Genomic DNA, 12110 nt, shown 5'->3' on the forward strand with positions numbered 1-12110 from the left:
AAAGGGGTTCATGCTTAAGACATTCAGTTACAACCGGTTTTACAACATTTACAATATATCAGTTGTTCCCTAAGACACCCACTTGGCGAGGAGGGGCCCAGATGTCAAAGTTCAAGGGGAACCTGATCACGAGGTCAAGAGCTGTGGGGGAAAATGGGTGGGAGTGTTAAATAGGAACAGACGCAAAAGGATCAATTCAGATAGAACAGAAACTACATTTAGACGTGATCCTGATGATCCATCCGCTGTCATCCAAGTCAGCACATTAATACATATTACATGTAAAGGTCCGCAATCCAATCACTGATATAAACCTTTACACACCTAAACTTACTTATAACAGACAACGATAAAACACACCCCACTATAAATGGGAAAATGCAGCATTTTCTAGTGGTTGTCATCCAAAGCGTCCAATATTAAGTCTGAAATATTTAAAATTTTACTTCCATTTTCGGGCAAATTTGTGAGTGGCAGGTGTTACTGGTACTGCAGGACATGCTTACTCTTTTCACGAACACCTGGTGTCATCACTGATTTTCAGTGACCCATTCATGTAATTTTCACAGGTAGTTTACCCTTTACACAGCAAATAGAATTTGTTTCTGAGGATAGTCAAGAGTGAGTATTGTCTTGTACTTGCAAGCATTAGAATCACTATACTACTTCTTTGTAATTCAAACTATCTCACTGGATTTTCGAGAACACCTGGTGTCATCAATGATCCATTCATAGTAATATCATAGTACACGTACTTTCACAGTGGTTTTTCTCTTTACACCAAACAGAATTTGTTTTGATGATCGGTAAGACTGTCCATTGTTTTGCCCTGATGTTCTATACAGTTAACAGGTTCAGGAGCATAAATGTTGTCATGGTTTGGCTTAATCATTTGAATACTAATTTCGATTATTTTCTGTTTCAAGTGGTCATAAGTCTACAATCACATAATAATAATGGTAAATCTTATTAACACTGTTCTAGTTTAGAAAAATGATAAGTCATTGTCACACATCACTGTGCTTAAAATGTTTCATTCCATTTCTAGCATTTAGGTGCTGCCCAATGTGTCATTTACTGTAAATGTTTACAAGTGCATATACATATTTAAATGACAACAGCCTAGCCAGTGTAATACTAGTTTATTAACTGCTGTCAAGTTCATGAACACCTGTATTACATCAGTGAATAAGGATCTCTGGACAATAGGGGCAGTAATGTTACGAGGAATAGTTATTGTAAAATTTCGAATTATTGTCATGCCCATTCTGCATACTTGGGGTAAATGCAAGGCTTATTTATAATTATAAAATGAAACCTATTGTAGTGCCCAGAGTTGTACTTTGTACGTTTTGAACTGTAGTATTTGTATATTACAAATAAGTTGATAACCTGATATACTTACTCCTTTAGAATCTCACACATAGGCTATAGAAGAAGGGAAACAATCCATGTAGAAACCTTCAAATCCTATTACATGTATTTTTCCATAATTAATTCTTTTTGTTGAATTTAAACATTAGAAACAAAACTAGCATTCCATTTTAGCGACATCATTGACAAAATGGAATACAAGATATTTCCTAGAGCCAGTTTTTTCAATCGTTTACAAAACGTTAGCCTCCTGCTTAGCATATTATGAACAGGCAAAAACAAAAGGTACAATACCATGGTTTGAAACTAACCCACAAGAACATTGAATCAGACTTTTAAATTCTGTAATATCAATGTGTCTGTCAAAAAATATGGATATGCACTAATTGGGATCGATTTTCATTTTGCAAATAAAGAAATTGTCTTGTTATGTAGATGGTCTATTTTGTCCCATTTATAATATATGCAAAGTGTTTTAATAGACCGATCCAGTCTGTCAATCAAAACTGGCGCATGCGTCAATTTTGGCCAATCAGCAGGCCGGGCGCGCTTTGTGGATTTGTCAGACTTATTTCCGGGGTCAAACGATGCCTCGGAAGCGATGTGCTTCGTATTATGCCATTCACACTCGCTATATCTGTTACATATTGCTGCGATTTGATGTGTACCTTTAACACGACCATTATGGTCGAGACAAAAGATTTGAAGCGGATCAAGGAGCGCGATATGCCTCACGATCAATGAAATGCCTGCACCATCGCTCACGAAACCTACGTCTGCTTGAGGGTGAGAATTTGCACGAATTTACACATTTTCGCACATGTGCAAAATCATTACCAGTAGATGACAACAAATAGCACTTTAAGACTTTGCAAGTGTTATAAACACGGGCAATTCTTGTAACTACAAAATTGTTTTTGCTTAACGTGTTTTGTCAATACTGGGCATTGAATTGGTACACCATAAAGCTGAAATGAGACAGACGAGAAAGCCATGACACAATGTAAACAAATCTGACAGCGATCTGATTTCGGTTACGGTCGATCGAAATAGCAGAACTTGTTACATTAAAGAACAATGTGGTGAATGTTGTTACCATCGCCCTTAAATATTCTTAAATTTGTCACACATTATAGGATGTTTTAAAGTTTCAAAAACACAATCTGAAAGCCTACAGTACAGTATCTGTTATTAGTGCAAAATATTCCAGAAATAATATTTTTTTTATTCAAACGGAAACATAGTCAGTGTCAGCAGTTGCCTATCAGGCAACATCCAAATAACAAAATTAATTCAAATGAGTGTTTATAAAACCATGCCATAAATATTTCAGAATGTTTATAAAGAGATGGGACCTTGAATTGAATTACGTTACTCCACGTGGATCAGAGACGAAAACTATGTGAGAAGAATAGTGACTTTCTGGAATATTGGACGGAGTGAAATAAAAGTGTATTTCTTAACTATGAGAACATTATTTCTTTTGAATTTTTGTTACAACATAATTTATTTAACATGTAGGGGAGGCGCACTGGTACATTTTAGGAGTAATAACATAACTGTCATTTTAATTATAATTCACTGGAAATGATAGCAAGGTATGTTTTTATAATCTTGCGTCCTTAAGTAAACGTGGAAAGGTAATAAAATAAATAATAACATAATTAATTATAAATAACTACTTAATTGACTGACATATCAGTTTCATGTGATTTTAAAGGGCAGAGCTAGGCAAACAAACACTAAATACGTACCCTGGCAGAACAATCACTTGCTAATAATTAACTTAGTTTGTTGGCTCCTGCTGTAAGATATCTTTGGATTTTTTAAATAATATATTTACTTAAAGGATTATTCTGAAAATGATTACTAGTATCAAGCTCATGATAATAAATTTCAACATCCCGAAAATGTGAAAAGAAATAGGTCACACCCTGGTCAGGCATTATTCAGTCTTGGAACAGAATAACTTACAAAATTTTCAGTTGACTAGTCATGTAACTGGAATGAATATTGAAACATATATTTATCCCAGATTTGATGTAAAACTTCTTAGAAATCATCAGCTTTTGAGGAGGTTACCATTATTTGAAGACATTTGAGCCAAAGTAGTGTTTATTAAGATGGTGGTTTTGGACAAATTGTTCAAGGTTTGTGGATGGTTATTTGGAAAATGAGCTTCATATTAAATTGCACACTGGTTTGAAGGAGGTGAAAGCTTCAGGACATTTTCATGTGTGTTTTCTTAAACTTTTATTTTGTTACCAATTTGGAAACAACTTAAATATATTTTTGATGATACTAGTAAGTATCTCAGAAAAGGAAATATATCAAAATTAGTGTTATGTCCCTTAGGGGATATGGTCTCAGATCTAATAAAACAAAGATTATCATTGTTTAAGAAGCAATAATGACAATATGTAATTTTATTGACGAAAAGCTTTGAACTTAGGATATATTCTTTACACCTTATTTACATTAGTAGTTAGTAGTTAAATATCTATGAAGAAAAAGCAGTATATTTGTATTTTGTGTAACATTCTATTTCAATGCTAGTTAATTGTTTGGATAACTGTGGATCCCCTGTTCAAAGATTTTGCATCACAGGTTTCCTATGTCTGGAAGATGGGTCAGTGTACAGGTGAAGACTTGGATCTTCTTTGTGTTATTGTGGTGTGACATAACTGTACGTAAATGCTGGCAGTTCATGAAGCCCGGTATTGTGGAAGTTTGTAAATTATGATACCACAACAAAGTACACATAGAAAAATATATTGGAAAGGATGATTTAAAAATGGATTTCCTTATATTCAGTGTCATTTTAGGATGGTGTACAGATTTTGAAGAGAGAAATTATACTGAGAATTAGCAGATTAGCTGCTGAATATTTGCTTCTGGGTATGTCCAGATACATCCATGCAAACATACTGTTTACAAGCCCAATAACCTTTTTCCAGATTCCCAAATAAGATCAAATAGGATATCCAGTGATTTATTTGTTTACAAATATAGACAAATAAGGTGGACGAAGTAGTAGACGGGACACATTTTTCTGCTTAGTTCATTAAAAGGTAGAAACCCATGTTTTCACATTATTGATTTAACTAAATTTGAACTACGTATAAATAAATAAAGTTTTGAAAATCTATTTATAGATACCGAAACGATCTCCAACTTGAACATGTGGCTGTGTTCACGGTTTTTGTAATATTACGATGGGAATTTTTGAAAAAAACGAAACAACATAATTCTGTTACCCTTTCCCTGCTAATATCTTAGACGGATGTGAATTGCCAGATAGGTACCGCCAGATATGTTATTTGGTTCGGAAGGAAACACGTTCCACACTCAGTAGCTGGCCGAGACGATTTTCCATCGAGCATGCAACTCATTTTCACTCGCCAATTACAATCTGTCAACTAAAATATATTAAAAATAAAGTACGTATAACTTTCCTCTTTAAATATCATTCACAAACGACGGATACCAACGTACTACAAGCAGAATTCATCAACAACGTTCACAATCACGTACGTTTCGCCGGCGGTGACGCCATTGTGATTAGTCCGTGGTTGTCCCCCCTAACGTCAAAAACGAAGTGGGCGGGGCTTATCGGCCGGGACTGGATCGGTCTATTGCCGAATGGATCCGATGCCATTTGGCACACTCGTCCCATTCCGTAATCTACAAATTAACGTGTGGCGTGGAATGAGCCGATATGCCTCAAACGGAAAAGGGTTGTTGACGTCAGGCGTCAGACGTAGATTTCACGGTGTATGCATGAATGACGCGCTTTTATATAAATCGGTGATTTTGTGACAGAAAAGTGATGTAGGAACACTGTAAGGATAATGTGGATCGCACTAAGGAACGAGGGAGACATGAACATGTGTAGTGACGGCACGAGGGTGAGTTAGCCTTCGAATCATTACTTCACAAAATTTATGTTGCGTGTGAAAGAGGCTTCAGTGCAAATTCCAGGCCAATTTCCATTAGCCCAAAATTTCTACATTAACCCATTTCATAATGTACTTTCGACGTTTTTGGTTTCCCGTTTTTGTGTGAAAAAAAAGTATTAAAATGCAAAAAGGAAAAACAACAAATGGTACTCACGTATTACACCGGACATGTACCTACTATATTGGATTAGGTCCCTAACCCTAAACCCTAAACCCTCAGCCCTACCCCTAACCCTAACCCTAACCCCTTGAAATAATCCTAATAAATAGAATGCATTTACGGAACCACCGGACATGTACCTACTATATTGCATTAGGTCCCCAACCCTAACCCTAACCCTAGCCCTAGCCCTAGCCCTAGCCCTAGCCCTAGCCCTAGCCCTAGCCCTAATCCCTTGAATTAATCCTAATAAATAGAATGCATTGACAGAACCGGCACAAACACGACTGACGTGTCTAGTGTAAGGCATTATTACTGCTTCGAAAAAAATACTAATAAAACACTTTTCTATGTAATGGTGCAACTTACTGAATGACAAAAATATATATGTAAATTTAAAAAATTACAAAATACAAAATACACAACACATAACACCTCAGCAGCCCGTAATACAAATAAATATGAGCGTATTAGTGAAAAAAGAAAAATATTTCAAACTGGTGCTTGCAAAATATTGCGCATCCGCCGGTATACAACTACTGGAAACTCTCAACATCGTTGGGCTTATGCAATGACATAGCTCGTAGAGATGAAACACCAGTGAGCGGAGCTTATACGCACTCGCTGAGCCAGACAACCGTGTTGCCATGCAGGCGTCATAGGGCATTGTTTCGAGATCGTGCTTTCGAACAAAATCACATTACATTACGTAAAAGGGTATTATGACGAAACTTTAGATCAGACGCGACAAGTATTTTTCATAGATCTTATGAAAGGGAAATCAACTAAAAGGTTTCAAAATGAATCTGATGTTTATTTACAGACTACAAATATTGGAATGGCCTCTAATAAAATAAAACATATCCTTACAAACGACAAGATCATACTTGAACCACGGGGGCTTGTATATAGTGCTAAGACCCCGTGAGTGACAGTACATATCTTGATGACAGTTTTTAGCGTTACAAGCCCCTGTGACTTGAACATTCCTTTCTATACACATTTATCAATGTTTGAGCTCTGTACTTTACACAAGAATTCCCTCACGGGTAATAAAGTATTGTAATTGTCAAAAAGATGGTCAAAATTCACCCTCTGGTTGCCGTGGCCCAAAATATATTGTTGATGGTAAAATATAAATATGATATATGACAATTTTATACTGGCAACATATATATGACAGACTGAGATTAGTGCTACAAATAAGAGAAAAGGTTGTAGTCTTATATAAATGTTTGATGGCGGGAGAGTTTAGTCGAGCAGTCTTCTTTTCGACAGATTTAGATCTCGACTTATTTCAAAGTTTGTCAGGAAAGGAAATATTCCGGAAACAAAGAAATGGGCCAAAAGGACTGAATCAGATTAGCCAAGAAATACCTTGGGTGTATGCTTTCATGGTGTTCGAAAGGCAAGATGAACAAAATGTGAGGCAGACAACTGGAAATAAATCTCAATAGGGCCCGTAAGTCTCGCGAGGCGCTACTTCCGCTACTAGATTTCCGGTGACAACCGAATACGCAAGAACCAGTTGTGGTGCCAAATTGCGCGACCGCCTAATATGACCTTACTAGACCGGACCAAGTGTACTACCATGCTTAGCTGTCACAGCTGGTGACAGTCGTAATTATTGGATCATTTGGGGACGATAAGATCGACAAATTATTATTCCTTCAAGGATTATCGGTTCCTTACTGACAACCGACAACCATGAGTCAATTCGAAAACATATGAGTACCTTTCTTTAGCTATAATATATTTTTGACAACCAGTGCAGTTCTATCGCTAAACGTGTTTCTTTTCAGTATCGCGGACAGTGTTTGTCACAAAACATATTTCGGGAATCAATGACATGGTTAACGTAAAATGCATTTGAGTAATCTGTATTTATATTGAATTGATAAAACTATTAATTAATATGCTGCTATTCATAAAACAGCCATGTGTTACCAACTTTATCAAGTTGATGTTCTATTCATATTTGGCCACATTGACTGTCATTTCCCTTTTCAATTAAAGTATGTAATTCCAAATTAGAATATATTTGTTTGTTTAATTTGTTATTTATTTTCTAAATATATTTGTTATATGCTGCAGCAATATTTTGTAACTATTCCAAATTAAAACTATTTTTTACATATTCAATATATTTATATTTGTTAGGAACTATTTGAGATGAAATAGTTTCTAAAAATATCAATATTGACATGTAAATTTTTTTTTTTAATTTGGAATAGTTACAAAATATTCAATAGGGACAAATGCCTTTATGCAATGTAAAATGCATGTGTATATATACTTGAGGTACTAATATAAATATTTTGTAAACTAGTTGGTAGGCTTAATAATTTTACTCTCTTCCAAGTCCAAGGGATGACTGTATGCAAGTTCAGGTGACAGAATGACTCAAAGATACAAGAAATAAATTGTTTGTTGTTTTGCAAATGTGAAAGAAAATGCATTATAAATTTTACTTTGGATAGATGACAGGGATCTGCATGTGTCAAATTGTTTCTTTGCCATGCTGTAAATATACTGATAATGATATATTGAATACAGGGATTGGGATTGAGACCTTCGACAATTTCAGGATTATTAGCCATTTTCTGAATTTAGAATGGGCCACTGCCCTTGTATCAATAGTAAACTTCAAAATTTTAAGGGGCATTTTTATTCTAATGTGCAAAATGACCCCTGTCTTTCCCAATGCCTGGAATAAATAGCAGTTCTTGTAACATTATAATTTTTTTTTATAAATATATGAACTTTCCCATTTATAGCGGCGTTTTATTCACACAAGAAATCATAGTGTCACAAATCAATCAACAGCTCGAAAAAATAACCTTGATGGCATGGTTACAATTATTTCGGTTACTACTGTCAGATATTCAAAACAAAAATGTGAAAACCCTCAGCCATATGAATATTCATCATGAAACAATTATTTATCAAATTATGTAAACATTATTTTAGAGGTGATATATATAAACTGGTTGTTGCACAATATTTATTACACTTTGTACTAGATGTCTTGGAGTGAGTGAACTATGTACTATGATCTAAAAGTACATGAGTGTTACTTAGTTCTTGGTTATGCAGGGGTGAGGTTCTGCTATGCTGTAAGCAAAATATGAAGCAGCACACAGCACCTTCAAGTCACAATTGGCAAAAATGCAAGACCAAATACACTCAAAATATGGAGTAATCACTCAAGACATTTCCTGTATTGTAAAATATACTGATCAATACATGGGAAACTAAATGTGCATATATACTATGTCATGACTGTAGATTCTGCAGACACTGGCTGATAGCAGCATGAGTATGATTACTTGTCATGTAATATAGTGTTTTTCACTCCATTTTAGTAACTTATATATTCCAAATATTCTGCCAATGAGGCCAAGGTTGGTAACTGGCATTCCATATTTTCCACTATACAGTTAGACCAATATGTTTTAAAATAATGGAAAAGAATAATGTGTACTGGTTATTGTGCTATGAACCAGTGTTGTAACCTTACAGCAAATAAAAACTAAGAATTTCATATTTCAACAAAATTGCATCACATGCATATGGCATTGATTAAGTTTAACTTTTCATTGGTAAGCATGTTTTTCATGGAAACTGGAGTAGTAGGGTAACCTAGTGGTTAAACTGTTGACACTTGTCACACTGAAGGCCGGGTTTGATTCCCCACATGTGTGCAAAGTGTGAAGCCCATTGCTGCTCTCCCCAGCATTATGTTGCTGGAATATTGCTAAAAGCAGTGTAAAACCCAACTCTCTCACTTGGTAACCTTTGCTACATACACTGAAAATCTAATCTCCTACATCCATCATTGTGTATTTACTGTCAAATCAATATCATGGCTAAAAGCAGAAATCTTCCAAACCATTCAATTTGTGCTTGCTTTATCAACACTTAAAAACAATAAACAAGTTTCAGAACTATTCTGCAATTTTATTCCAAAGACATAATTACTCATAACATATCAAACATTCTTTGCATTTCCCAGATGCTAAACCTGAAAAATACTGTAACAGTATCATCTGGAATACAAATGTTCTTTCATGGTCACTCATCTAAATTCTCACTGAATTATCTGAGAGTCCCAAGATGTCACAAGACTTTCCACAACACCTTGCTGGTTACAAGCATTTCCTGTTCCAGCAAGTGTCAAAGGATGATGTGTAGGGCTTTTAATATGTTTTATAACTGTACATACAACACTTCAATGACTTGTTGTTTCTTCATTTTGCAATGTATATTGCTTGACCACCAGATGTTAAAAGAAATCTGAAGATCTGTTTCAGTTTGTGTTGCTCTTGATGTCAGTGGTAATTGTGGTGATAAAGAAATCTGTTCCTCCTTCTTTCTCCTCTTAAAGATGTGCATCTGTTCCAACTGAAAAAATACATAACACGTGAGACCAAGTATGATATACTTAATAAAATGTAAACAGTTCCTTACAATGTTGACATCAAGATATTATTGATAAATTAAGCATGTGGATGTTATGTTTAACTGAACATGCTGCACCATAACCAAATGCTAAATGGGGTTGTAATAATATATTAATCAAGCTCATATTACAGAACACATTTGTGAGAGATACCTATTCAGAGCTATTGGTATCAATCAAAGTGTGGATATATTCATCATTGTTTACGTGCTATTAAATTATTATTAAAATCATTACATTTATTTTTTTAGAATTACACCTGGATTTTCATTGCACATTAAGTTATCTTCTGGATAATTCCAACTGCAAGATACTTTTATTTATTAACACAGGTTTTTGTACACATGCATTATTACGGATACCTGCCTGCCATATTTTATTAGGTCCCCTCTCCGGGGGACAATAAAATCCCACTGTATGATATCAAATGCAATCAAACGATTCACCAATCTGCACACATGTCAACTCCACCCTTACTGTGCGTGCCATGCTTAAACAATACCAGCCTTTAAATGAAAACAAAGAAATCCATGTAACAAACTTACCTCGACTAATGAATGGGCCAGCCTGAAGACGTCGCTGTGACAACTCTGCATCTGTTTGGCAAATATTCACGTGCTGTTCACGCAACATTGCCTTAGTGCTTTAGCAGTCCATAGTCTGTTACATGGCATAGGTTTCTGATTCACACAGCCAGTGTCGAGTATGATTATCCACGGCATACCCCATGTAACAGTGTTATCGCCATTGCCGAAAAACTTTGTTTGTCACCGGAAGTACTAAACAACGTAATCTCTCGCGAAGTGCCGTGACAATGGCGGCGTCAGTAGTGAAACTGTCGTCAAGGTGACGTCATAAATCTCGCGTGACTGTCATAACATCACGTGACGTTAACAATTTGACTGTCTTTCCTCCTGCTCTACGCGGAAAACGTATGGCCCCAGCCAATGTTGCCAGTATAAACTTGAGTTGGCGCCTTGTTCAAATGAAAGTGACTTGCTAACCATAACCGCGGTCCCTTTCATTAATTTATATGTGTAGAATTAAAACAATGCAATGAACAGTTATGCGGCATAAATCAAAAGCTTTTTCAACCTTCATTAGATGTCTATTATACTTACTGTATTCTTGATATGTTGTTACATTAAACATGTTAAAGATAAAAGATCAATTAAACTCTACACAATCAATATCGTGATTCGTCTTTAACTTCAACAGGTTGGAAATGCTTTGAAAGCATTGTTGTTGAGATATTCTTGACTCCTTGCAATTTGCATATAAACCCAACAGAAGTGTCTAGGACGCACCACCGACCACGTAAATAGTATGCAAGAATGTTATTCGATGATTTATCAACAGCTTTCAATACTACCGGTATATACAGCCTCACTTGTTTATGCATAAGAAAACCAGCTCAAATACTGCCATGTGCGTCAACAGACCACAGTTCGTTATCGTTAAGCACATCCGTTAATCTCTTGTTTGTACGTCTACAGACTTTCTTTATGGTTGTATCATTTCACCCATATATTTACTGTGTACAATAATGACTGTATGAGACGTTCCGTTAATTTTTTCACGTACAAAATTGCAGATCACGATACACATGGACAGAATTGTGAAGTGATGCGCAATGATTTTATCATTTATCTCAGAAATGTCAGAGGGTACCATAATTTTCATTTGTGTTTTATCACTATTCAGAAACTCAAGACTTTCGTCAATGAATTTCCAGTTGAATATATGTTGCCAGTATTTGTGTTCTAGAAGATAGAGCCTCAGTCCAGACACCTGTGGTTCGAACAAATTCCCGCGTCATTTTGAAAGACATTAAAAGATGAAACTTGTTGTTATCCTATGATGATAGAACAAGCATTTGCGTAAAGAGCGTATAAAGTGTCTGACTTTCTGAGTGGGTTATCCATACCATAATGCAGGGCTCCAGATAATTTTTCAACATCAGAAGTACGTACTCCTTATTTTTTCAATATAGGAGTAATGGAAAAACTTAAGAGTACATTTAGAGGACTAATTGGAAATTAGTAATCAGTATTCTTGTGTTTCGTTTGGTATATGCACCACAACATTGCTACTCTTGTGTAAACAGGTCAATAAACAATAAAACAATACTTTTTCATATAAATACGTCTGTAAA

This window comes from Haliotis rubra, unplaced genomic scaffold (assembly GCF_003918875.1).
Source record: "Haliotis rubra isolate DU_JTF1 unplaced genomic scaffold, ASM391887v1 Scf79, whole genome shotgun sequence".
NCBI lineage: Eukaryota > Metazoa > Mollusca > Gastropoda > Lepetellida > Haliotidae > Haliotis > Haliotis rubra.